This window comes from Lycorma delicatula, chromosome 7, assembly GCF_047948215.1.
Source record: "Lycorma delicatula isolate Av1 chromosome 7, ASM4794821v1, whole genome shotgun sequence".
Lineage (NCBI taxonomy): Eukaryota > Metazoa > Arthropoda > Insecta > Hemiptera > Fulgoridae > Lycorma > Lycorma delicatula.
Window position 1 is genome coordinate 123,814,087 of NC_134461.1, and position 25,597 is coordinate 123,839,683.

At 31.3% G+C, this 25,597-nt stretch overlaps 1 non-coding gene across 1 annotated transcript; it reads left to right on the forward strand.

Annotated features, from left to right (window-relative positions):
- Positions 1-2,912: 2,912 nt before the first annotated feature.
- On the forward strand, positions 2,913-2,984 carry TRNAQ-UUG (transfer RNA glutamine (anticodon UUG)). The gene has a single exon. It is a non-coding gene; the product is annotated as a tRNA-Gln (tRNA).
- Positions 2,985-25,597: the final 22,613 nt, after the last annotated feature.

Sequence of the window (25,597 nt, forward strand, 5' to 3'; positions counted from 1 at the left end):
TTCATTTTTGTCCCTTTTTGAAGAAACATTCTGTATAAACCAATAAGATTAATACGATAAAATGAGAAAATACTGAATGAATATTTGCGTTGGATAAGACGCGCAGGTATTAAAATTAATGAAATGGAGATCCTATTTTAATTTTATTATAACACTATTTAAAGTCCATTTCATTATTTATTTATTTTATTTATGTACACTTACACTAGGTTAGAGAGTAACAGCACAAACATAACATGATGTCAGCGGTACTCTGCAGAGATGCTAAGGGATCTGTGCGCAGTCTGCCCTGTAAGTAAATGTGTAGTCTTGGACACAGGCCGCTACTTCTGAGATGTGTGGTTAATCGAAATCCAACCACCAAAGAACAACGGTATCCACAGCCTTAGAACCCTTAACTTTGATATCAAGATGATTTTTCAATGACGCGTTTAACCACTAGACTACCCCGGCGGGGTAGTCTAATGGTAATTATTATTTAGTAATAATAATTATTTAATTTCACGATCTTATAATACAATAAAAAAACTGCGATAATAAAACCACCTCCACTGATCACTTATATTATTCAGATAATTTTTATCTGTTATTACCTACAGAAAGGAGTAATATAATTTGTTGTTTGTCAATATGTATCCCACTATTTCTTATACTGTTACATACGTAAAGCATTTGCGGTAAAATAGGCAACAATAAGGATTGCTTTTTCTGAAAGTAATGATGTTCAATAAACAGTCAGCCCCTATGAACAATAGATTACGTGTAGTATACAATGGATGAATATCACTAGCATTTGGTATTATTGACATACAGTTCGATTTACTGAAGATGTGAACAGGATATTTCCAATTCCTTTACTAACCTTGATTGTGGATGATTTTTATTTTTGAGAAAGCTATACTATTCGTAAATGACTTCTGTCTCATGTCAAGTCAGTCACCTACAATCTTACGATTGAGCAATCAAAAAAAAAAAAAAAAAAAAAGATTTAACTACGTGTATCTATCATGGCGTTATGCCAAATAATTAGAATAAATGTGCCACAGTCATTAAGAATATACGTATAAAAGATATGACTGAAATTTTTTTTATTTTTACAGTTGTCTCTGTATATTACAGTTATTATATAGTTACAAGTTACAAAACAATAATAATGAGGGTGTAGCCTATTGGATAAATAGTTTAAATAAAAGTAACTTACACAATTAATTTTGCAATTTTATTACACCAACTTATTAATTACTCTTCTGTTATATTAAGAAATTAAAAATATATATATGAACAAATAGACATTTATCATATTACAGGCACATAGAAGTATAAATGGATATACGGATAAATAAAATACTGTCTTAAAATGGTATGAAACAAGTTTAAACATCTGATACATATTGTAATCGAAATAATTATGCATGAAGGAGATAGGATCGTTAATTACTTTCACACGTGTGCTAAAAAATACAGACGCGCGCGAAAATAAAAACTTTTCTTACATCTATTGCGGCGTCCTACCTTTCTACTGTACATGATTACACTAAATATAAGTACAGTGGAACGCCAATTATTATTCGAACGCCGATTTCTTGGATGTCCAACTATCCGGACTGCTTGTGTTCGCATTAGACAATTAAAAAAAAAAATATATACTATTTAAACGATTTCAATTACTATTCAAATAAAATTTTGCTTCAACAGGAAATTATTTTTATCGATTTTTTTCTTATAGCATATGTACAACGTAAATTTTGGGCCTGTGTTAACTAAAAATAAAATTAACTTCTAAAAAAACTGATGGGAACAGATTAATTGGTCAAGCACGTATTATGACTAATGCTTGCATCCAGGATCGTCATACGAAAAAGCTCATGAATGTTTGAATGTTGGACCGACATAAAGAATGCGATTCTAGACATTCTTACGTGATTTGCAGCTCATAAACGAACATCTATATTAAAGCAAGTACTAAAGACAGATTTTTTTTTGTTGAGAAAATAGTGTTAAGTATGTTTTGTTTGTTCACTGTTACTAAGTTTTATCCTATTAAACGTACTGTAACTTTTTCGATTTTTTTTTTAATTTAAAAAAAATGATTTTTTGAGTTTTTTTAACACACAATAACACCTCAGTATCACTTTAATACGTTTTACTTAAGTTATTCTTATAATTTTTTTAATTGAAAATTTTTTATAAGTAGGAAAGAAATTTTAAGTTTTTTCATATAATTTTTGTAAATGTTACTTCTTTAATTAGCATGTTTCTACTCGTTTAATTTTTTTGAACGTGTTACTATATCTGTTTTTTATTAAATCACTGTATGTGCGTTGTGTCTCTTTAATTTTACCGAAATAAATTTATTTTTTTATATTTTCATCTTTTTATTAAGTGCCCGTTTACATTAGAATAATATGTGCAGTACATAAGATAAAAGCTTTTGTAATTTTTTAATTATCCGGATTCGGTCTTATAAAAATCAATCCGGATAATCGGCTTCCAGTGAACTAATAATTCGTATCTTTATCAATTTTTTTTTTTGTTTTTATTCATTTTTTCTAAAAGATGTAAGTTTATTGGTATGAAACAGGTTGTTTTTATAGCTAAATCACTTTAACTAACCCAGTGTGTGTTGAACACCTTGTCGAAAACGTTGTAAAGAATCATATCGGTGTATAGAATTTCATTTCAAGAAATAAAATAAATTTTTTTTATGAAAGTGCATATATTTTGTTTCATTCAAGTACGTTGCTAAATCAGAATAATATTAAGAACAACGATCAAGAGAAAAAACGAAGTATTTATGTTATTTTGACACTATTTTTGTCAATATAATGTTCTATAGAAGAGTTTATTTGAACATAATGTAATAAGAGAGAGCCTACATTATTATATGCAATATAACTCGGTTTCATCTGAACGGTCCCATGGTGTAATGGTTAGCACTCTGGACTTTGAATCCAGCGATCCGAGTTCAAATCTCGGTGGGACCTATTTTTTTTTTTCTTTCTATTGTATATATTTTCAATTTTATATAAAGTATTATGTTTTTCTTATCTTCCACCACTTATAAATTTTTATTTCTTATTATACAAAATAAATAGGAGGATAATCAAAAAATTATTTTATTTTTCGAATAAATTAATATTAAAAGTTATTAAGTATATAATCTATTCTTGAATAATTTTCATCGGTCATTTTTTTAAGTTTAATATATTTAAATTTAATTGTAACTTTATACTTAGCAATTATTTTCGGTACCCAATAAAACCAATTTTTTCCACAATTTTTTTTTTCATTCATAAACTGCCTGAATATATGAATGAATTGTGTATAGAAATAGTCTGGTCTGTATATCTTACATTATATTTAAATCTGTGATAGATCAATAAAAAAGAATTCTGAAAGAAATTGTTTATTAATTAAAAACAAAATAATATAACGTAAAATTTTAAATAAATTTCAGTGTTTCCTTTTATACAATCAAAAATGTCGTAAAAAATTTACTTTGTAACGAATTTGATATGAATATAAAAGAAATATATATATATATAATAAACAGCATTATTTGTTAAATTATTTTATTTGATAAACCATTGTAGTCTGAGGTTACCTGACATGAGTCATTAAGACACACCCGGAAATGGCGTAGCCATTCATAAGAAACACAACCGTACCATGATAAGGTAACTAGCAAACATGAGGACTTAAATAGCTTTCCGTTCCTTATTTAGTCAGCCGAACAGACTGCAACCAAATTGTATAATGAGATGGCAAGTTCGCCGAAATTCAATTGATAATCGGTCTGAAAAATGGCACCATAACTCTGTTCACCAAATAGTCTCTGGGTGTATAATAAATAGTAATAGACCTATAATATCATATGGCAGCGGAACGCTCTTCAAACTAAGATCCAACATTTTCTACTCAGCAGAGATGCGAAGAATAGAAAGAAGAATTCTAAGAACACGCATAAATAAGACTCGCACCAAACCAAGAGGTACATAAAGACGTAAAACCAGCTGTAGACTACTTTAGAAAAAAGGGAATCTTTTTCTTTGGATACATAATAAGAACAGAACCGAAAAGGCTTGTCAGGAAACTGGTCGAAAAATACTGGAAACTGTCCAAAACACCGACCTGGATAACCGAAATTAAACAAGATATGAAAGAATTAAAAATCACAATAAAAGATTTACGAAACAAAACTGACAATATAAAAATATTAAAGAAAGCAAACTATATTTAAAATTAAACAAAAGAAAAGAACAACGAGGGTTTGTTCAGAAGAACTCAGAAAAGGAAGATCTGACAGTTTTTTTTTGTTTGTTTTTGTCTTCAGTCATTTGACTGGTTTGATGTAGCTCTCCAAGATTCCTTATCTAGTGCTAGTCGTTTCATTTCAGTATACCCTCTACATCCTACATCCCTAACAATTTGTTTTACATATTCCAAACGTGGCCTGCCTACACAATTTTTCCCTTCTACCTGTCCTTCCAATATTAAAGCGACTATTCCAGGATGCCTTAGTATGCGGCCTATAAGTCTGTCTGTCTCTTCTTTTAACTATATTTTTCCAAATGCTTCTTTCTTCATCTATTTGCCGCAATACCTCTTCATTTGTCACTTTATCCACCCATCTGATTTTTAACATTCTCCTATAGCACCGCATTTCAAAAGCTTCATCATGGGCGCTTGTAGGCATATAGACCGGTAACCGATTCGGTTATAGTTAACAATCGTTGTCGGTTTAGTTTTTGATTTTATCCTTATTTCAATGATTCTATCGCTATGCGTTTTGAAATACTCCACTCTCCTCCCTATCTTCTTGTTCATCACGAAACCTACTCCTGCCTGCCCATTATTTGACGCTGAGTTAATTACTTTAAAATCACCTGACCAAAAGTCGCCTTCCTCTTCCCACCAAACCTCACTAATTCCTACTATATCCACATTTACCCTATCCATTTCCCTTTTTAAATTTTCTACCCTACCAACATTTTTTAAGCTTCTAACATTCCACGCTCCGACTCGTAGAATGTTATTTTTTACTTTTCTGGTGACCCCTTCCTTAGTAGTCCCCACCCGGAGATCCGAACGGGGGACTATTTTACCTCCGGAATATTTTACCAAGGAAGGCGCCTCCATTATTACTATGTGAAAATGCAGAGAGCCACATTTTCTTGGAAAAAAAAACAGCTGTAGTTTTCCATTGCTTTCAGCTGCGCAGTACTCAGAGGACTGAGTGATGTTGATATGGCCGTTTAAGTCATTGTGACTCACGCCCCTAACAACTACTGAAAGAGCTGCTGCCCTCTTTCAGGAATCATTCCTTAGTCTGACTCTCAACAGATACCTCTCCGATATGGTTGGACCTTCGGTCCAGCTACTCTGTATCCCTGAGCACTCAAGCCCCATCACCAACGGCAAGATCTCATGATTCATAGAGGAGGGATCTGACAGAATGAAGAAATACTGGGAAGCAATCAACTAGAAAAATAAAAGAAAAGACGATCCAACGTTGACTAAAATGGTCCACTGTGACCTCAAAAAAAAGGCAATATTTGTTTTTGGGAATTGTGGTTTTTAATTTTTAATACCTATCTTTTCTATTCTATTTTTTTTTTTTTACAAAGAATAATGAAAAATATAAAACAACATTAACAAAAAGTAAAAGACCTAATTGTGATTTTATAGTAAAGATTGGTCTACAAAATCTTAAATCTAAAAAAAATAGCTAATTTTTATCTCAAAAATATTATGGGCTATTGTAAATGTCAAAAGAGAACATCATGATTTATTGATTTTCAAAAAGCATTCGATTCGGTAAATACCAAATAGAACATCACTTTTTTCAACATTAACAGAATTAGCTTTAGATAACAAAACCGCAAACTTAATTAAAGCAACACGTAATTTAAATAAAATTTCTGGGAGAATTATCAGATTCTTTTCCCATCGAAATCGGCGTAAGACAAGGAGATGGACTTTCTCCACTACTTTTTAACTGTACTCTTGAAATGATAGAGAATGGAACAAAAATTTAGATAAAAATAGTGGAATAAGATTCAGAACTAAAGGTTAACTGTTTTGCTTTCGCTGATGATATTACATTATCAGCTAAAAACTGTAAAGAAGCTGAACAACAAATTAAAGAATTAGAAAAACAAGCAGAGACTAAAATCGCGTTTGAGAAAACGAACATTTTGATTAATAATAAAAATTACCCAAATTTCCTTAGTATAAATAGAGTAAGTTGATAATTTAAAATATCTCCGATAATGGATCGGTTGTAATTCTGATAAGAACTAATAAAGTGGAATTAGCTTTCAAGCTAACGAAAAACACATGTAGCAGTCTTTATTATGAAACTAAAAATTTTAGATACTATAAAACTGTGATAAATCATGTGAGGCAGATACACTAAGACTGCAACAAAATTCTACTAAGAAATCTAGAAAAAAAGAAGGAAAAATTACAATAAATTTTTTAGGTCCTAAATTTCAAAATAATCAGTTAAAATTAATTCTAAATAACAAACTTTATACTAAAACTGAAAAACTCTCAGACACGATAAGAAAAAGACAAACTTCAATTAACTCTCATTTATTTAGAATTAATATCAGTAGATTGACCAAACAAATTTTTGATTTCATTCAAAGTAAAAAAAAAAAAACTAAAGGCAAATGGTTTTCAAAAAATACAAGAAGACCTAAAAGAACTGAAGATAACAGAAGAAATTATATGAGAAAGAGAAGTTTTAAAGACAACATTAAAAGATGAAAATAAAAGATCCCGAGATGCGCCAAAACGCAAGAACAACACAGCTGAACTTTCTGAAGAGGTACTAAGCAGATAGAGTAACAAAAACAAAAAAGAGATGACCATAAATGTTTTCCAACTATTCGGAAAAAGAAATGTAACAAATTTTATGCGAAAGGACATTTTTTTATTTCTTTCAAAAAGATAACCGGTATCGGAACGGCGTTCTTGCGGCAGTAAACTTCTGTATGAGGGTCGTTTAATAAAATAATTAAAAACAAAAATGGCAACAAGAGAAAACTATCATGACACAGAAAATATCAGCTTTTGAAAAGAATTTCCATTATTAATAATTTTGTTTATCATTAAATGTCGGTGTGGATTCTTAGACGGTCTACTCAAAATCACGAAGACATCCGAAATCACGTTTCTGCGCGTTTCTACACACACCTAAACGATAATTATTAGCGAAACGTAATGATTTTTTAGATCGCAAATAATTAGTAATGCAGTAATGATGAGAAACTAGAAATGATGAATCTTCATTCATCAATTTGAGCCCAAAAGAAAAACTTACAATAAACAGCGAATATTATTTTGAGATAGTAAAAAATAAAGTAAAACCCAATAAGAAGGAAACGTCCCGGTTTTCTTTCAAAAAGCATAATTTTTATGCGTGATAACACCCGTCCTCATACCGCTCAAAAGGCTAGTCGGGAGGTGTGTCAATCAACCTTATAATCACTTCTCGTAGCATCAGAATGTTTTGGTTGTTTGATCCACTGAAAGAGTTTTTAAGTGGCACGAGTTCGGAAACAATGAGCAATTCGAGAATTCGTGGTGGCTCGCGTATAGACACTGTGGAACTCCAGTACCCCCTATTTCCACTTGATATTATCGATAACATTTAATATAAGTCCTTTTTCTTTAATTCTTTCTTTATACTTGTACAATATATACTATTTAAACCTTAATTAATGTCAATAGCCATCCTCCAGTTTATGAAAAAGATACAAAAATCTTTGTATAATACTGTGCGCTTCACAGTTCCAGCGGCATGGTGTTTGGCTGTTGTACGCACGCGCACATAAGAAGCTGCACGTGAGGCTGCGAGGGAAAGAAAGCACTGTTGCTCCCGCAGTGCCGACTCTAGCGTATTGGTGGAACGTAGTTTTTTTTTACTCCGCGTGTGTACGGAACGTTCCTTGTTCGTTCCCTCGACGGAAGGAATATGAAAGCGGTTTAGTTGTTTTTTCAGTAGCGATCAGAAGATGGCGAAAAGCAAGGGCTCCTTCATTGCCAAATCTGCCCAAAAACACGCTGGAAGGGCGAAAGAGAAGGTATTTAGTAAAAACTAATTATGTATTTGTTTCTGCTTACATAGAAATTTGAATTAAGCACCGTTGGACTACAGTGTTTTTAAGCGGACATTTTATTAAGTTATTATCTAATAATACTAAAAAATGTTACCTATATTGACATTTTATTATTTATTCGGTTAAACCGATTCGGTTAAAGTACAATGTGCTTAAAAACCGTATATTATATACTTAAATGTGATAAAGTGTAGAATTAGATTATTATCCTGCTTCCATCTATTCTATTTGATTCATTTTTTTCGGTTCTTTTATTTTACAGAGAACTTTAACTATGGCCTTCAAAATGCCCAGAAATAAATTTTCAGGAGCATCACCCCCACTAATTTTAGCTACGAGCTGCCACTGAAATACGATAAAAGAATGTCACATACGCCGAAGTGAATAATTCTTTATAACTTAAATTAGACAGCTCACAGAAAATGGAGACAAGCGTCTAAATGTAGTAGGCGATATGTTGAAAAGTAGAGGTATTTTCATTGTCATTGAATAAATAATTCTTTAGTCGTTAGTGTTTTTAATTTTTGAACAACTCTCATAGAATATAATGAAGGAGATAAGAAACCCCAGCAGGACGCTGCAGGTAATAAGAAGCCAGTCGTCGTCGGTCAAGCAGTCTATTTTTTACATTCATTTCTGTCTTTAATAACGAAACGGTCCTTTTAATATATTTTTAAATTTAAATTTAATTTTTATTACCATACTAGCAGACCCAGCAATGATTCGCTATTGCTAGATTGGAATATATATATACTCAGATTAGATGATGATACAATTGAAAGTTTGAGAAAACATTAACAAAATGAAAATTACGGTACTTCACAAAATTTAACCTTTCCCTTTCACCCTTTTCTCTTTCCCCATTTTCATTTTCACCATATTTCCTTTCCCCCATTTCCTTTCTTTTATTTACCTTTACCCTCTTTCCTCTTTCCATTTCCTTTTCCATTTTCCTTTCCACCCTTTTTTTATTTTTTTTCATTTTCTCCTTCTTCCGTTTTCCGATATTTCCTTTTCTCTCTTTTTCCCGCCGTTAAATCGGTCCAGTTGTTTTTTAGTTTATAGCGGATACAGATATTAGAAAAAACTAAAATGAAATCGTAAAATATTTAGTATATCTTGAGTTTCTTTTACATCCAAAAGTTAGCGCTATTTTAAAAAAAAAGCATGCTGTTACCTGTCACAGGTAGACATCTTAGATATATAAATGGTAGGTATATAAAAACACGCGCGTATTCGAATGCAAAGTTTTGTCAAAATTTCAAAGCAATCGGTTAAGAACTGTAAGAGATTTAGGAATTTGAACAAACGAACATTTACATTTTTATTTATATAATCACTATTACCATTATTTCCATTATTATAATAATAATTGTATAATAATTATTCTACATAAACACCGATCACTTAAAAATTCGTAAACATCGTAATTAATAGAGTTTAAATTAATAATCTTTGAAAACATCTAAAAAATAAAAAAAACTATTTTTTAAATAGTAATCAGTGTAAATAAATTTTAGTAGACTTTAGCTTCGTCAGTGATACACATTTATAAGTTGCGTGCAAAAAAAATAATAGAGGTAAAAAAAGACGATAAGACAATAATTCTTCATAGATTATAGATTGTAATAATATTATAACCAGAAACTACATTTAAAAAAATGATATCGTGTAATTTTATATAATTTACCATTATAACTAGTTTTAATTAAATGTAAACTTTATACGGTTAACAATGCATTCACATGTGAACATTTTACAATATTTATACGTGTACAAAAATGATTATTATGGATACATATTTAATAATAGCATAACAATTTTTAATTAATTTTAAAAAAATAATAAATTATGTAACTTCTCGTTACGAAAATAAAATACATTTACAAATTCTCTTGAAAATAAATAATTAATTAATATACTTTCCCATCATTTATTAATATTTTTTTCACATTTATACCGATAATTTTATTTGTAATATTAAACATAAAATATTAACATACAAAGTAGATTATTATTGTATTACATAGTTTTATTTCAACTTAATAAAATAATTATTTAAAACCTCATTCTGTTTATCTACATAAACAGATTTATTTACATAAATATATATATATAAATATTCTTTTTCTTTTTCCTGTTTAACCTCCGGTAAACTACCGTTTAGATAATTCTTCAGAGGATGAATGAGGATGAGTGTAAATGAAGTGTAGTCTTTGTACATTCTCAGTTCGACCACTCCTGAGATGTGTGGTTAATTGAAACCCAACCACCAAAGAACACCGGTATCCACGATCTAGTATTCAAATCCGTGTAAAAATAACTGGCTTTACTAGGACTTGAACGCTGGAACTCTCGTCTTTCAAATCAGCTTATTTGGGAAGACGCGTTCACCACTAAACCAACCCGGTGGGTTATATATATATATATATATATATATATATATATATATATATATTAACCCGAGAATTAATAACGTATGGAAACCCTTAAATAACTTTTCTACAATTAAACGAACTGACTAAATTTACGAAAAATCTCAACCTAGAAACAATCTATTGGGTTGGCAAGAAAGTAATTTCGATTTACATAGTGCAAAATAAAACTCAATTAAAAAAAATAAAAATGGATGAACTCAATAAATTTCATATTTTCCATTTTTTCCGATAACCTTTTGCCATTTTTATAGCAACTTCATGATTTTGCGTTCAGAGAACTTCTGGTCCTTATCAGCAAAACACTGAACCGAGCGCGATTTTAGTCATCATCATTAGTGTAAATTTAACCATTCAAAGTGTTCGGTAAACTTCGAAATAAATGATAATCTGACGGTGCAAGATCAATGCTATATTGGAGATGAGACATCATTTCCCGACCTAGGTCGTCGAATAATTTTTCACGAGTTACCAAAGATGTGTGAAGCTTTGTACTATTTTGATAGAACACGATCCCTTTGCGATTTCCCAATTCTGGCCGTTTTGCTTTGATTGCTTCTTCCATTTTCATCGGTTGTTGACGGTGCACAACTGAACTGATTGTTTAGTTCCTTTACATAATCATTTGAAACGAAACTATCCGTTCAAAAGATCTGAGTCGCTAGAGGAAGCAGCACAAAATACACAACACCTTTGTAATTCTACCCAAATGACAGAGTGATCTTTTTTGATGCAATTTAGCTTTCGATGTCGTTTATGCTGTTCCATCACGCTTGGACCATGATCGTTTTCGATTGATTTTACTGTACACGATCCATTTTTCATCATGGATGATGATTCGTTTCAAAAATGGGTCGACTTCATTGCGTTTGAGATGCATACCGTAAATATAGATTCGTTAAGTAAATCATTTTAAATTCCTACGGAACTCATGTATCGAGATTTTTAACAAGTTGAAGACATTTGATGTGATTTTTAATTGTGTGCTATATATTTAATCTCTTTGCCATCTATCACGCAGTTATATGACGATCCGATTCTGTTATGACTGATTTGGTTGTCTATTAACTTCATTTGATCACCAGAACGTCGGTCATCTTTGAGTGAAAAAATCACCAGAAGGGAATTCTTTAAAACGATTCTGATACGTGCATTTTGTTAGGCAATCAAAACCACAAACTTCATATACCTCCTTATGAGCCTATCAGCTTTCTTGCCTTTAAGTGAATAAAATTAAGATATGTCGAAAAAGTTCGGTTTTGCACTTCATCTTAAAATTGACCATAAACTATAACAGTTGTAAACAACTGTAAGTTGTTAACAACAGTACGCGTAATTTTCTTCTAAAGTATTCTAAAAGTGACAGTTATCCAACACCAAAATAAAAAAATCATAACATTGATAGAATTCCTTCAAAACAAACATAAAGTTATCTATTTGTGAAAACCAAAATTTCTTTCGTGCCAACTCCAACATTTTTCGGTATGACACCACCACACCCCAAGTACCCAGGGTGCACCACCCATGGGGGCAAATTTAAACTTTTAAATGGAGATAGGGTGGGTAGTTTGGATAGGATAGTTTGGAAGTCGAGAGTTCCAGCGTTCAAGTCCTAGTAAAGGCAGTTACTTTTATCCGGATTTGAATACTAGATCGTAACCCACCGGGTTGGTCTAGTGGTGAAAGCGTCTTCCAAAATAAGATGATTTGGAACTCGAGAGTTCCAACGTTCATGTCCTAGTAAAATCAGTTATTTTTACACGGATTTGAATACTAGATCGTGGATACCAGTGTTCTTTGGTGGTTGGGTTTCAATTAGCCACACATCTCAGGAGTGGTCGAACTGAGAATGTACAAAGTCTACACTTCATTTACACTCATACATATCATCCTCATTCATCCTCTGAAGAATTATCTAAACGGTAGTTTACAGGAGGTTAAACAGGAAAAAGAAAAAGAATATATATATATATATATATATATATATATATATTTATGTAAATATATATATATATATATATATAATTATGTAAATTTAAAGAAATACTAAATAAATATTTTTTTTTTTATTTATTTCAAAACAATATATTTTTCAGTACTTGGAATATAATGAAACCTATTTCTGAAACTAAGCTATGAAAAGATATTAAATGGCTATAATTTTAGTCACGATTGTAATACCCTGAATTTTTTACGTAAAGGTTCTTTGTTTCAATGCTCTTCAAAATTATTTTTCAAAATTTTTCCCTTGCCTTTTAAAAATTATTTATATCTACTCGTATTAAATTTATTCATTAGAATATTATATTAAAATATTTCTACATTTCTTCTAACAAGTAGTACGTAATTTTAATTTTTTACACCTTTACACCTTAGACCGGATAATTTATTACTTCCCCATACGAAAAACAACATCAATTTGTTGATTTACAACATCTATTTTCCTTATAGTTGTTACGCATATAAAATATCTGATATAAAAGTAGTACTGATGAGTTGGTTTTTTTTTTAGAGCAATGATGTCCATTATAAATCAGCCACTATGATTAAAAATTGAAGGTGTCACATTTATCTAAGGTGACACGACTGAATATCTAAATTTCAGTGGGCTTGGACACATATTGGTATATTCACAACAAAAAAATCTCGTCTCTGTGAAGAAGGTAACAGCAGAGTACTTCACAACTCATTCTCCTACCCCACCAACTAATAAGCCTAGTTTGGAATGCTTGTCAACTTGTGAATTGTTTCCTTCCCCCACGTCTTCAAAAAAATGTCACATCTCGTTCTACATAACTTACAGTTCCATTTTCTTAAAAAGGGAATTTTTTAATTAACAAAAAATTTGGGTTTAAAAAATGAATTATTATTATAAAAATAAACAAATAAAGGTTTTATAAGATTTCTTTTTACTTTTTGTATTTAACATTTTTATTTATATTTTATTCATAACATAGAATTAATATTTAATTAAAAAAAAAAGAAAAATAAACTTTACAATGATTATATAGAATGATCCAAAAAGGACTTCCCAGCTATTTATAAAATGGTTTTATTCAAGTATAAAAATATTGATTATAAAAAGGAATTCTGATAAATTTGAAAACACTCGCTCTGCAGATTAAAACCTTTGAAAAGGGCGATTATTAAGTTAAAACATAATTCTAATCGTATTTATTTTAATGAGATAAAATTTGAAGGAATTATCAAAGGGTCATTGTTTTCTCTCTCTTTCTTCTTTAAAAAAAGAAAAATGACTAGTAATATTAATAATAAAAAAATTAATACCGAGTAAAGAAGATTACAGCTAATAAATATTAAATCTTTTATTTTTAATAAACCCCAATTATTTATGGAGAATAAAATCTGACATCTTTTAATGACGGTATAAAATGAATTATACTGGTTTTTTATTAAAAAATAAAACTATAATAAATGACTGATATTTAAACTTTGCAAAAAATTGAATTTTAACCTCACAAATTAAAAAATTTAAATAAAAATTAAATAAATAAATCTAGCGCAGTGAAATTAAGATTTTTGCTGTGAAAAATTTATACTCCAATTTTTGTATATATATCTTATACGGTTTTAACCCATTAATTGCTACTGACGTGCCAAATATCAGTCGTGTTACACGACCGTGCTATAATACAGTTGCATCAGTTTCATGTAATATATCATCAAATCGTTAAAACAAAAGAGAGAATTTTTTTCGTAGCTTCATTTAAAATGTCATGAAAAATACTACTTTTACTCATTTCTAAACACGACGATATAAGAGAACAGCAATTAAAACAAAATGTATTAATAAAATTTTATGTTTTTAAAGAGGTATTTATTCACATTTCTTAAACAATCGTGTAAAACGAACAGATTACAACGGGAAACGAAAAAATTCATTGAAAAAATTAAACCAAAACAAATAATAATTAATTTAATCAAAAAATATTACCGTTCAGTAACCAAAATTACGGAATTCTTCTGAAAATTTTTATGAATCTAAGAAAATTAAAATAACTTCAAACTCGTCTTTAATTATATATTTTTTAAAAGTTTGTATATTATATATATATTTTGTATTTTTATAATCAAAAACCAACTTGAACAACCCAAGTACAGAATTACAAAATAAATGAAATGACACTTTTTTTTTTATTCCAACAGCACTTTCGCGGGATCCGGCATCATCAGTTGTATATAAGATATATTTATGTAAAATTACACATCAAACGTAAAAATTTTTAAATTAAAATTATATATATATATATATATACACACACGAGGTGCGACAATAAAGTAATGAGACTGATTTTTCGTTGCAAGATGTGGCAACCCTGCAACTTGCGTAGGTACACCATCTTTGACCTTGGTCTATAAGCTACTTCTAGTCCAAGCGGCACATTGATGCAACTGCTCAGTCGTGAGTTGTGCTGTAATAAGTGAACACGTGTTTGTGTCTCTCGTCACAGAAATGAAACTGCAAAATATTGCGCAACGGTATGCCATTTCTTTTTGCGTTAAATCGGGTGAAAACGCGACGACAACTTACGGTAAGCTTCAGAAGGCTTTTGGAGAGGAGGTTATGTCAAGAGCTCAAGTTTTTCGGTGGCATAAAATTTTTAGCGAAGGCACAACGAATGTTGAAGATGAAGACGGCAGTGCACGACCATCAACCTCACGGACAGATGTCAACTTGACCAGGGTGCGTGAAATCGTACGATCTGATCGAAGATTATCCGTGAAAATGATTGCAGAAGAACTCAACATCGATCGAGAAACGGTTCATCTAATATTAACTGAAGATCTTGGTACGAGAATGATTTTTGCAAAAATGGTCCCCAAAAATCTCACACAACAACAGCGAGAAACACGGGGAAATGTAGCAGCCGATCTGTTAGAGCAAACTGGTTTTTTCAATACGATCCAGAGACAAAACGCCAAAGTTCGCAATGGTGCTCAAAGGGATCACCCAGATCAAAAAAAGCTCGCATGTCAAAGTCAAAAGTGAAGAAACGCATGCTTGTGTGCTTCTTCAATTCCAAGGGAATTGTTCATAAAGAGTGGGTGCCTCCTGGACAAACAGTTAACCGATATTTCTACAAAATTTTTAGAACGACTTCGTAAACGAGTTCTTCGTGACCGTGCCAACACCGCTAATAATTGGATTCTGCATCACGATAATACTATCCCATACTGCTCTGTCAGTACAGAAATTTTTAACCTCAAAACAAATTTCAGTACTACTACAGCCACCTTATTCACCAGATATCGCTCCGTGCGACTTTTCTCTATTTCCAAGAGTCAAAATGGCGGTCAAGGGCAGCATTTTCAAACAACACAAGATGTCCAAAAAGCTGTGACGAGGGTCTTGGAGGATATTACAGAAGATGAGTTCCAGAAATGTTACCATCAATGGCAGAAGCGCGTAAATAGATGTGCGACTATATACGAGGTGCGACTTTATTGTCGCAGCTCGTATATATTATATATATATGTATGTATACGGATTGTTGAAGGACGTATTAGCCGAAATTTTTATTAGTACTTATTAGCTGAATTTTTTGCCTGTTTTTATTTCCTGCCCTAAATATATTAATAATTATTAATAATAAATGATAATAGTAAATTAATTAAAATTATCACATAGCATTATGATGCGTAAGCGTACTGCCGAGTTAATTGTCTGCAATAACTGGATTGTTTATCAACGGATTTTAACAAATGAGGTGTCATTTTATTCAAAATAAAATGCTTCATAAACTTAGTAAAAGTAACTTAGTACAAAATAATTACAAAGATATTGAAGATTAAAAAATTAAGTTGGTTGCTATTTTAAAATTTATAAAGGTGACTTTTCAAAATCTTTTATTTTGTAGAACAAGATACTAGTTTTAGATTTGTCATATTTTATTACAGTAAGTTAACCCGTTCCTGAGAAATAATATTTTTTGTTGAAAAACACAAAATGGCGTCCAGAAGAAAACAAAGCAAAATAGAACTTATGTCGATATGAACTTTTTTTCTTATTTGGTGTCCTGAATCAGTTTCTGAAGTTTGGCTAATACGTCCCGGAACACTCCGTATATATATATATATATATATATATACACGAAAAATTTATCCAAAAAAAACTTTCACTTTATCCTTAATCAAAATATCTTTTAAAAGTTTGTTTTTAATGTTTTAAGTACTTCGACTTAAAACATACTTGTGTGGACGAAGAAGAGCCGAAACCCCTTCTGCCCCACTGTCGGGAGTTAGACGCACTGGAACACGAGATATTCCAGTGCCCGCGGTCGGACAAGGAACGCCGCGACTGTACTGCCGTAACTGAACATCTGGAGGTGGGGACCATCGTTGGAACGATGTTACGCAGTTCGGTGGACTTCGACACTGTGACGGGAATACTGAAAATGAAATATCGAGAAGCGAGGAGGTGAGAGACAGCTCCGTTCGGCCGTACTTGCACACGAGTGGTCGGTGGCGATGAAGTGCGGGGACTGTCGAGCCCCTGAGCTAAAAGACTGAGTCCAAGCGGGACCGACCCTTCGGGAGTGTCCCCGTTAGAGGCGAAGCACAAAGGACCGAGTTCCGGTTGCTGGGTGATGGAGGCATAGCCGGGCCTGGCGTTTCACTCATCTGGCAGCTAGAGGCAAAAGCACCTCCCGGAATCGTGTTCATACTTAATTGGGGATCTGGTTCCGGGAGGCAAAGATAAAAAAAAAGTATTTTGACTTATTTTGTTTTCTTTTAAAGTAATAACTTTTATGATTAGGAAACTTTAAGATACTTCGATTTTATAAAATCGAAAAATTTCCTAAAAATTTAAAACATTTCTTAAAAATCTAAAAAAATAAGGAAATTGAACCCGGGAGTCTAGAAATAAATTACTAAGCTACTAACGTAAACATATTTTTTTGAAAATTATACGACTGAAAGATATTGATTTTACAGAATCAATGTGGAAGTTGGATATTTTATTTCAATTTTGAAAATCTTTTTAATATCTATTTTGTAAAATACACTTTAAATTTGTATAATTTTAATATAAATAAAAAAATTAGCAATTTATAATCGATGGGCTACAGACTAAACTAAAATGCGACATTAACATTTTATGAATTAAATGTAAACGTAAATTAAATTAAATTCTATTTTTTTAATCAGCAAATATTTACATATTTAATATATTCTTTAAAAAAATGTTTCAAGTAAACGCTTGCACAGCAATCCACATTTGCGTTAGAGCAATGAGTCACCTGACGTAAAAAAAATCCCTTTCGGCACACCGGAAGCCGGAGCTAGATTTCACCGGTGCTAAGTAGGGGATAAAAAAGATTTCCACCTTAACGTTAATAAAAACTTCAAATTTACTCAATACGACAATGGTAGCATGTGAAAAAAAGGTTTCACATGTTTAGCATACGACAAGCCCCATCCATCTTCTTACAATTTTGGTCATCCCTTGCCGTAAGGGTTGGTCTTATCAAAAATGCCATCTGGAAGTATCCAACATAATTATAAGCTGTTCAAACACGAGTCGTAATAAAATATAAGAAGCCTATTAAACTATGAATACAATATTATTTAAATAAAGAAGGATTTTTAAAATCATGTTATCCTGACAAATTATTTTCATAAGATTAAATAATTTATTTGTTGTACGTGTTACCGGATACTTTAGTACGAAAAATCAGTTAAAACGATTGTTTTTATGTGCGAATAATAGTGAACAGCTTATGTATATAATTTGTATAGTTTTTTTTTACTTATCTACTGAACGATGTATCCAGAACTGTGCATAACATATACAGATTTTCTAAGGACAGAATTCATCAAAAACAAATTTGGGATATTTATTATAGAAAAAAATTAAAGTCCAGTTTTTTAGTAAAAAATTTCCTAACGGAAGCAAAAACAAGAACAGGAATATTCCTTAAATAATTTTTCTAGATTGCCGATTATACGTACCGTGTTTATTATATCACGTAATAATTTATAGTTCACCTAAAAACTACTATTTTTTGAATATATACTGACCCAAACTGTTTGTAAGGACATAAATCCAACCCATCAAAAGATTACTTATAATTTTCTATATTTAAATAGTATATTATAACTAAATTTTACATAATAATTTCTTTACTACGTTCCATATTGCAACGTAAAAAAATAATTATTCAAATTTTAATAAAAAATAATAAAATAAAATTTGGATTTACATATAGGGAAAGAAAGATTATTTATAATATATACAAGAAGCAATTATAAAAGTTGAAGCTGGAAAGAAAAATCTGATTCAGAAACAAATAAAACAAGCTTGCGGTCTGTCCTTTCTTTTCCATGTTTAGCTTCCGGGAACTACCGTTCAGATATTACTTCAGAGGATGACATGTATGAGTGTAGTCTTGTACAGTCTCAGTTCAACCATTTCTGAGATGTGTGGTTAATTGAAACCCAACCACCAAATAATACCGGTATCCACATGATCTACTATTCAAATCCGTACAAAAATAACTGACTTTTCTAGGACTTGAACCTGGAACTCTAGACTTCCAAATCATCTAATTTGGGAAGACGCGTTCACCACTAGACCAACCCGATGAGTTTGCAGACTGTTCCAGTTACTTTTTAACTTATATGGAAATGGCGAAACAGGAACTGATAAATATTTTAAGATCGAAAAATTCTCCGATGAGAAAAATAAAAACATTAAGATACGCTGATAACTATTCTTTTGGCAGAAATAATTCTTCGAAAATAATTTCCTCTAGAAAAACAAAGAAAATAATGAAACATGACAAAAAGAAGGATTATGAAGAATTAGATATTACAATAGGAGAACATGATGTAACAGAAGTTATAGAATGTTTATTTTTAAACTGTAAAATTCCAAAGAAAAGGAAAACGAAATAACATGGAGATAATCAGTAGACACGTAAACTCAAGGAACGCTTCCACGAAGGAATGAAGTCTGCTGATATCAAAATCTAAGAACTGAAAAAAAACAGGTTTTGAAAGTAGTATGGATTGCAGCCCACTTAATGGTGTTGAAACATGGACACTAGGAATATCAAACTAAGGGTAGGTCCTTGTATAGATTAATACAGGACTTGGGGGGATGGTACGCCTCTAGTTGATTTTTAAGGGGAATGGGAGCCCAAGTGCTCTCCAACCACGCGAATTTGAACCAATATTTGTTTCGGTACCACCTGGCAGTTGATGATGTGTGCGTCTGTGGGGAGATACAGTCGGACGAACACATGATGTTCGACTGCCCAGCTATTGGGGGGCCTGGAATTTAGAGGTCAAGGGGAAAATTGGCCACTTATAAGCGGCGAGTCAAATTGGCTTGAGCCGCACTGTAGGACCGTGTGGGAGTTCCTTGATGCCGTTTCTTTGTTCAACCGGCATCAGTAGTTTAAGGGATATAAGACTCCTATCGCTTGCTGTAGGAAGCTACCCTCGAGAAATGGCTGGCCATCAGTCGAATATAGTCCCAAGCGCTATAATATGGTGGACAGGTACTTGCTGGCATTCAGCGACCTAGGCGTGGCAGCAAATTGCTGTCCTTGACGGAATAAATTTTAATTTATTGACAAGTCATATATTTTACTAAGTAGTCGGGTGCGCCTACCCATTTTAGTAATATATGACAAGTGAACGGTGGGAACCGCAAGCAAGTGGTGTAAGGCACCACGCTTATTCCGTGGTGCAGTTAGTGCCTATACACTTAGGTAAGCTCTAGGAGCTAATTAGGATATTGGTCGCTAAACCGTTTTGAGGCACAGTAGCCATTTGTTGGACGGATATTCGGTCTTATGTTTTAGGGCGACCGAATGGGATAGTGGTAGAAGAAATACCAGACAAACCAATTTACTAACAAATAAGAATATCAAAAAGGAAAGTTTTAGAAATCTTTAAAATTTGTTGTTACAGGAGGATGTTTAAAATTAATAGTGGAGGGGCAGATAAAATTCGAAAAGTAAAGGTCTTAAGATGAAATGAAGAAGAAATAAATTTGCGATAAAATCTTATAAAGAGACGAAATAGGTTGGTGGGCCGTGTATTAAGATATAATTTGATGATAGAGGGACGTGAAGAAGGTAAAAACTGTAGACGATTAAAGTGATTGGGTAATCGAGGATACAGGATGTAATAAATATATCGATTTTAAAAGATTAGCAACACCACATAAAATAATTGTGGATTGCATAAAACCAATCAGCTGATTTAAAATTCAATGACTATTAAACAAATAAAAAATATATATACATCAAATATGGTGAACGAATTAGTTACAGAAAGCCACTAAATAATAAATAATAGATGTACCGAGATGAAATTAAACCCGATTATGGTAAGAAATTGAAACTCGAAGTTAATAGAAAATCAGCTTGTAGACCATTAAATTAACAAACATTTTACACGGTACTATTTACATTTGCGATGATTAATAACACCATTTAATAGTTAAAATTTAACTCGTAACCATTTTTATTAACTAAATTCACTGTCCGGTATATCTATTGACAGACTTGACCTAGATTATTTAAACAGCGGCCTGTTATTATTAACTCGGTTTGTCCATTAATGGAGTTTACTTTCATCTTCCCTTTTTAAATATAAATCACCAGCCATAATACTGCTCTTACAAATATATAAATACAATATGTTGTTTTCTATTATTATAATTATTATAAAGACTTGCCTTTTAAGGCATGTGACCGATTTAAATGCACCTGATAAATATTTATCATATAATATATAATGTTTAAATTAATGTCATTAAAAGTTATCATTTATATTGCAGTTATGTGAAATTGTTTAACGACAATTGTTAATATCGTAACTAGTTTGTTTCTGAATACAAATCCTTATTTTGTTCCATTAAACTGTAGAATTTAATTTTGAGTGGATAGTTAAATAATGTATCGTTTTGCGAACTATCATTTCATTAAATAAAAGCACAAGCGAAAAAAATGAAATAACTATTTCGGTTATTAAACAATCATCATCAATAGATACAAGTAATAATTATCAATATAAAAAATTTGATATGGACATGACTTCTTGTACGCCTATTAGATTACATATACACATTTAAAAAAAAATGAAAAGTACATAAAATTTTATTTCATTAATAACTTCTGATGTTTTTTTCCTTTTTTTTATTGTTATTATTGAATTATTATTTATCGTAAAACGTTTTACAATCAGAGGTTAATAAATCATTAATAAATCAATATCTTTAAATTTAAAAAAAAAGTTAAAAAAGAAAAAGGAGATGAAGTCAGAATCGAACCGATTTGCCTTTCCCTAAGATCCAAATACTTCTTTAATTAAATGTTTATTTGGCTATAATTCTGGAACGAATGAAAAAAGTACCAGTTATGATACATGGTTGAAAAGCTCTTAATGAGAACTTATTACTGCAGTTAAGAAAAAGTCCAAAATCTTTTGGTTGTTTTCGGCAATTTTAGTCCAGTCGATTGCAATCAAAAGGGGATGTACACAACTAGATGTTACAACACTCCTTAATCAAAAATTTCAAAATCCTACGTTAATCATTTTTGAAGTATGCGAGATATGTACATTCTTTAAGTACAGACGTCACGCCAGAACTAGTAAAAATGGAATCAGGGATGGTCAAAATGGATATTTCCGTTGAAATATGAAAACCGAAATTTTTCGCAATACAATACTTTCTTCGTACATGGAAGTAAGAAATTTGTAAATAAATAATTTTTTTAACAAATAAATAGTACTTACGAAGCACTGAAGACAATACTTTTACCAATATAAATAGAATAAAAAAAAGAAAGCAACTGTTGATATTAACTGTAATAAATATCTTTTTAGGCAATTCCAATCGAAAGCGTAAAGTTGGCATAAACATAACCTAATAATAAAACTTCTAATTACGATTTAATGCAAATCTCTAATTCTGAATAAGATAAAAATATTTTATTAAGAAAGTTAAGAGAGCAGCTGAATATTATACTAATAGCGATCTCGCGGGGAAGTTGTAGCGTCTCAGCCTTTTATCCTGGTCCCCGGTTCGAATCCCGGTCAGGTATGGAATTTTTCAAACGGTACAAAATTAAAAAATTTCCATATTCCACGTACGTTCTTGTAAGCCTCTGTGGTGAATTAATTTAAAAAAAACCCTTCCTTGAACAAAATTTAACAAAGATGATAACCGTTTAATTTAAGCGTTTTAAATGCAAAAAATTTCATTATTTACATAATGATACGGGACTAATAGTTTCCGTGAATTAATCTTTCATGTATGAAGCTAATTAATATGTAACAATTTACGAGATTTCGTAATTATCGTATTTATCATACAATAATTATAATTATTATAGACTGCATTGTAATAATTACTAAGATATAATTTCATAAATATTAGCTTTAATATTGTAAGCTTTTTAATAATACCTTGGTATCATAAATGCGTATCTATAAATTCATGTATTTGGTAAATTGAAAAAAAAACTTGTTGTTTTCTTCTTCCTACTCGAATACCACCACTAAAATATAAACTTCAAATATTTATACAAGGTGAGCAACTTAAAACCAAACCAAAGCGGCTCAAACTGCAGTCATTTGAACTATCAGCATTAACGCCTCTAATGGTTGTGTATGTTAACAATAATAGTCTATTATTGTTAAATGTGTACTGTCCATACTTCAGTGCTGTGTAGTTTCGTTTTATGGAGTTGTGTTTTTCAAAAATGCCTTATTTGATTGAGGAAAGGGTTTCTATAGTGGAAACATAGATGCGTCAAGGAACAAGTGAAATATTCGAGGATATTCCAAATGCTAGTAACCCAGAAAAAAACCACTGAGTTGGTCTAGTAGTGAACCCGTGATTGCAAATCAGCTGATTTTGAAGTCTGAGAGTTCTAAGGCTCAAATTCTATTAAAGACAGTTACTTCTATACGGATTTGAATACTAGATCGTAGATACAGATGTTCTTTGATGGTTAGGTTTCAATTAAACACTCATCTCAGGAACGGTCGATCTGAGAATGTACAAGACTACACTTCATTTACACTCACACATATCATTCTCATTCATCCTCTGAAGTAATACCCGACGGTGATTCCCGGAGGCTAAACAGGAAAAAAAATTAGTGCCAACCGTCGCCTCTAGTACTGCCACACCCGCGTGAATTAAATACGGTAAGCGCGAGCGCTTTAGTTAGAATCATTGAATTAAATAAACGAATAAATAGTATATTTAAATAAAATGATAAATATTTTAAATTACGTTGATGTGTATAAAAGTAACTTATACGAATTTGAAAACTAGATCGTGGATACCGGTGTTCTTTATTGGTTGGATTTAATTAACCACACATCTCAGCAATGGTCGACGTGAGACTGTACAAGACTACACTTCATTCATACATATCATCCTCTGAAGTAACACCTCACGGTTGTTTCGGAGGCTAAACAGAAAAAAGAGAGTATCCCAGCAAAGATATCATAAACTATTTGATAAAGAAATACCGTAAAATGGGGTTCGTTTCAAAAGCAAAAAGGAATAAGAAATATTCCGTAAGGACTCAGAGGCCATCCAAAGAAAATTTCTGCCGATTCAAAAAAATCTGCTAGTAAGTTATTACAACAAAGCGATGAAAATTACACATACGATTTTTCATGATTTAAATTTGAAACCGTATCGTGTAACAAATGTGCAATTTAAGAAAACAGACAAACCGAAACGTCTTAATTGTTGCGAGTGGCTTCTCAAAAAACATTTTCGATGTTCAGACAGACCCGATGCTATTTCACGTCAGTTGAGGAACGGTTTCATTTATCTGTACACGCTAATATGCACAATCGGATGATTGGAAATCCTCATCGGTTGCCATCGCAATCAATTAATCTCGTGGAACACGTGGAGTGTTTTGTGCACTCCGATATCGGTTGTATACATAGCCACTTATATAAACCGTACCTCGTCACTAAAGAAAACGTTAACCAAAATCTCAATAATGGCACAAACAAAACGCATAAACCGTTTACGATAATCGCGTCTTTTTTTTTTTGGTAATCGGGTTTTCGCAATTCCTGCATGATGTAAATACGATACCGACGTAATTTTAATTTCTTTGTGGCTTTGTGGACAGTACCGTATGACATTCCTGTCTCTTGAAATAGCCTTCTTATTGACTTTAGCGGTAATAATTCAAAGGATTTACTGACACGTTCTAAAGATTCCTAATTTTAATTATTGACTGGCGGACCGTTTTCGTTCATCTACAATACCGGTTAATGAGCGATTATGCGCGAAAATATTGACTTACTGGATACATTAGAGGAAAAGCTACAACAAAGTCTTCTTGGCATTAAAAACTATTGCAACTGAAAGTAACTCTGAAGAATAAAATTATGTTAGGACTGAGTAAAACTCATGATAGTTTTTTTTATACCACATCTACCATTACAGACAAATTAGGGAGAGATTATTTGATTATGGTGTACACGTTATTTCTTCAAGTTCAAGTATTAACATTAGTAACCCATCCATTTGTGCCAATTTAAAAGAAAAATTTCTCAATTTAATGGATTAATGAATTCAGGATCGAGTAACTTTTCACTCATTCTGTATAATACCCGAACATAACGACGAAACTTAATTATTTAAGACTAAATAGTTAAGAAAATTGAAATATTTTATTAATCCAGAAATTTCACGCAGTATTAAAATAATTGAACTTAAAATCACAAATTTAATTAAATTTAAGCTTAAATAAACATATTTCAGCTTTCATTATAATTTATTGTAATTTTATTGTTAATTAAAATCCAAATTTTTTATTAAATTTATCAATACTTCATTTTATAAAGTACAATTTTATTGTTCAGCTTTGTGATGTTGAATAATTGAATAACTAATTTAATAATTTACATTCTAATTAACTTTCCATTTTCCTTTTACTTATTCAATATGAATTAATGCAGAAAAAATAAAATCAAATTTACTTTGTAAACTTACAATACTTATAACAATAA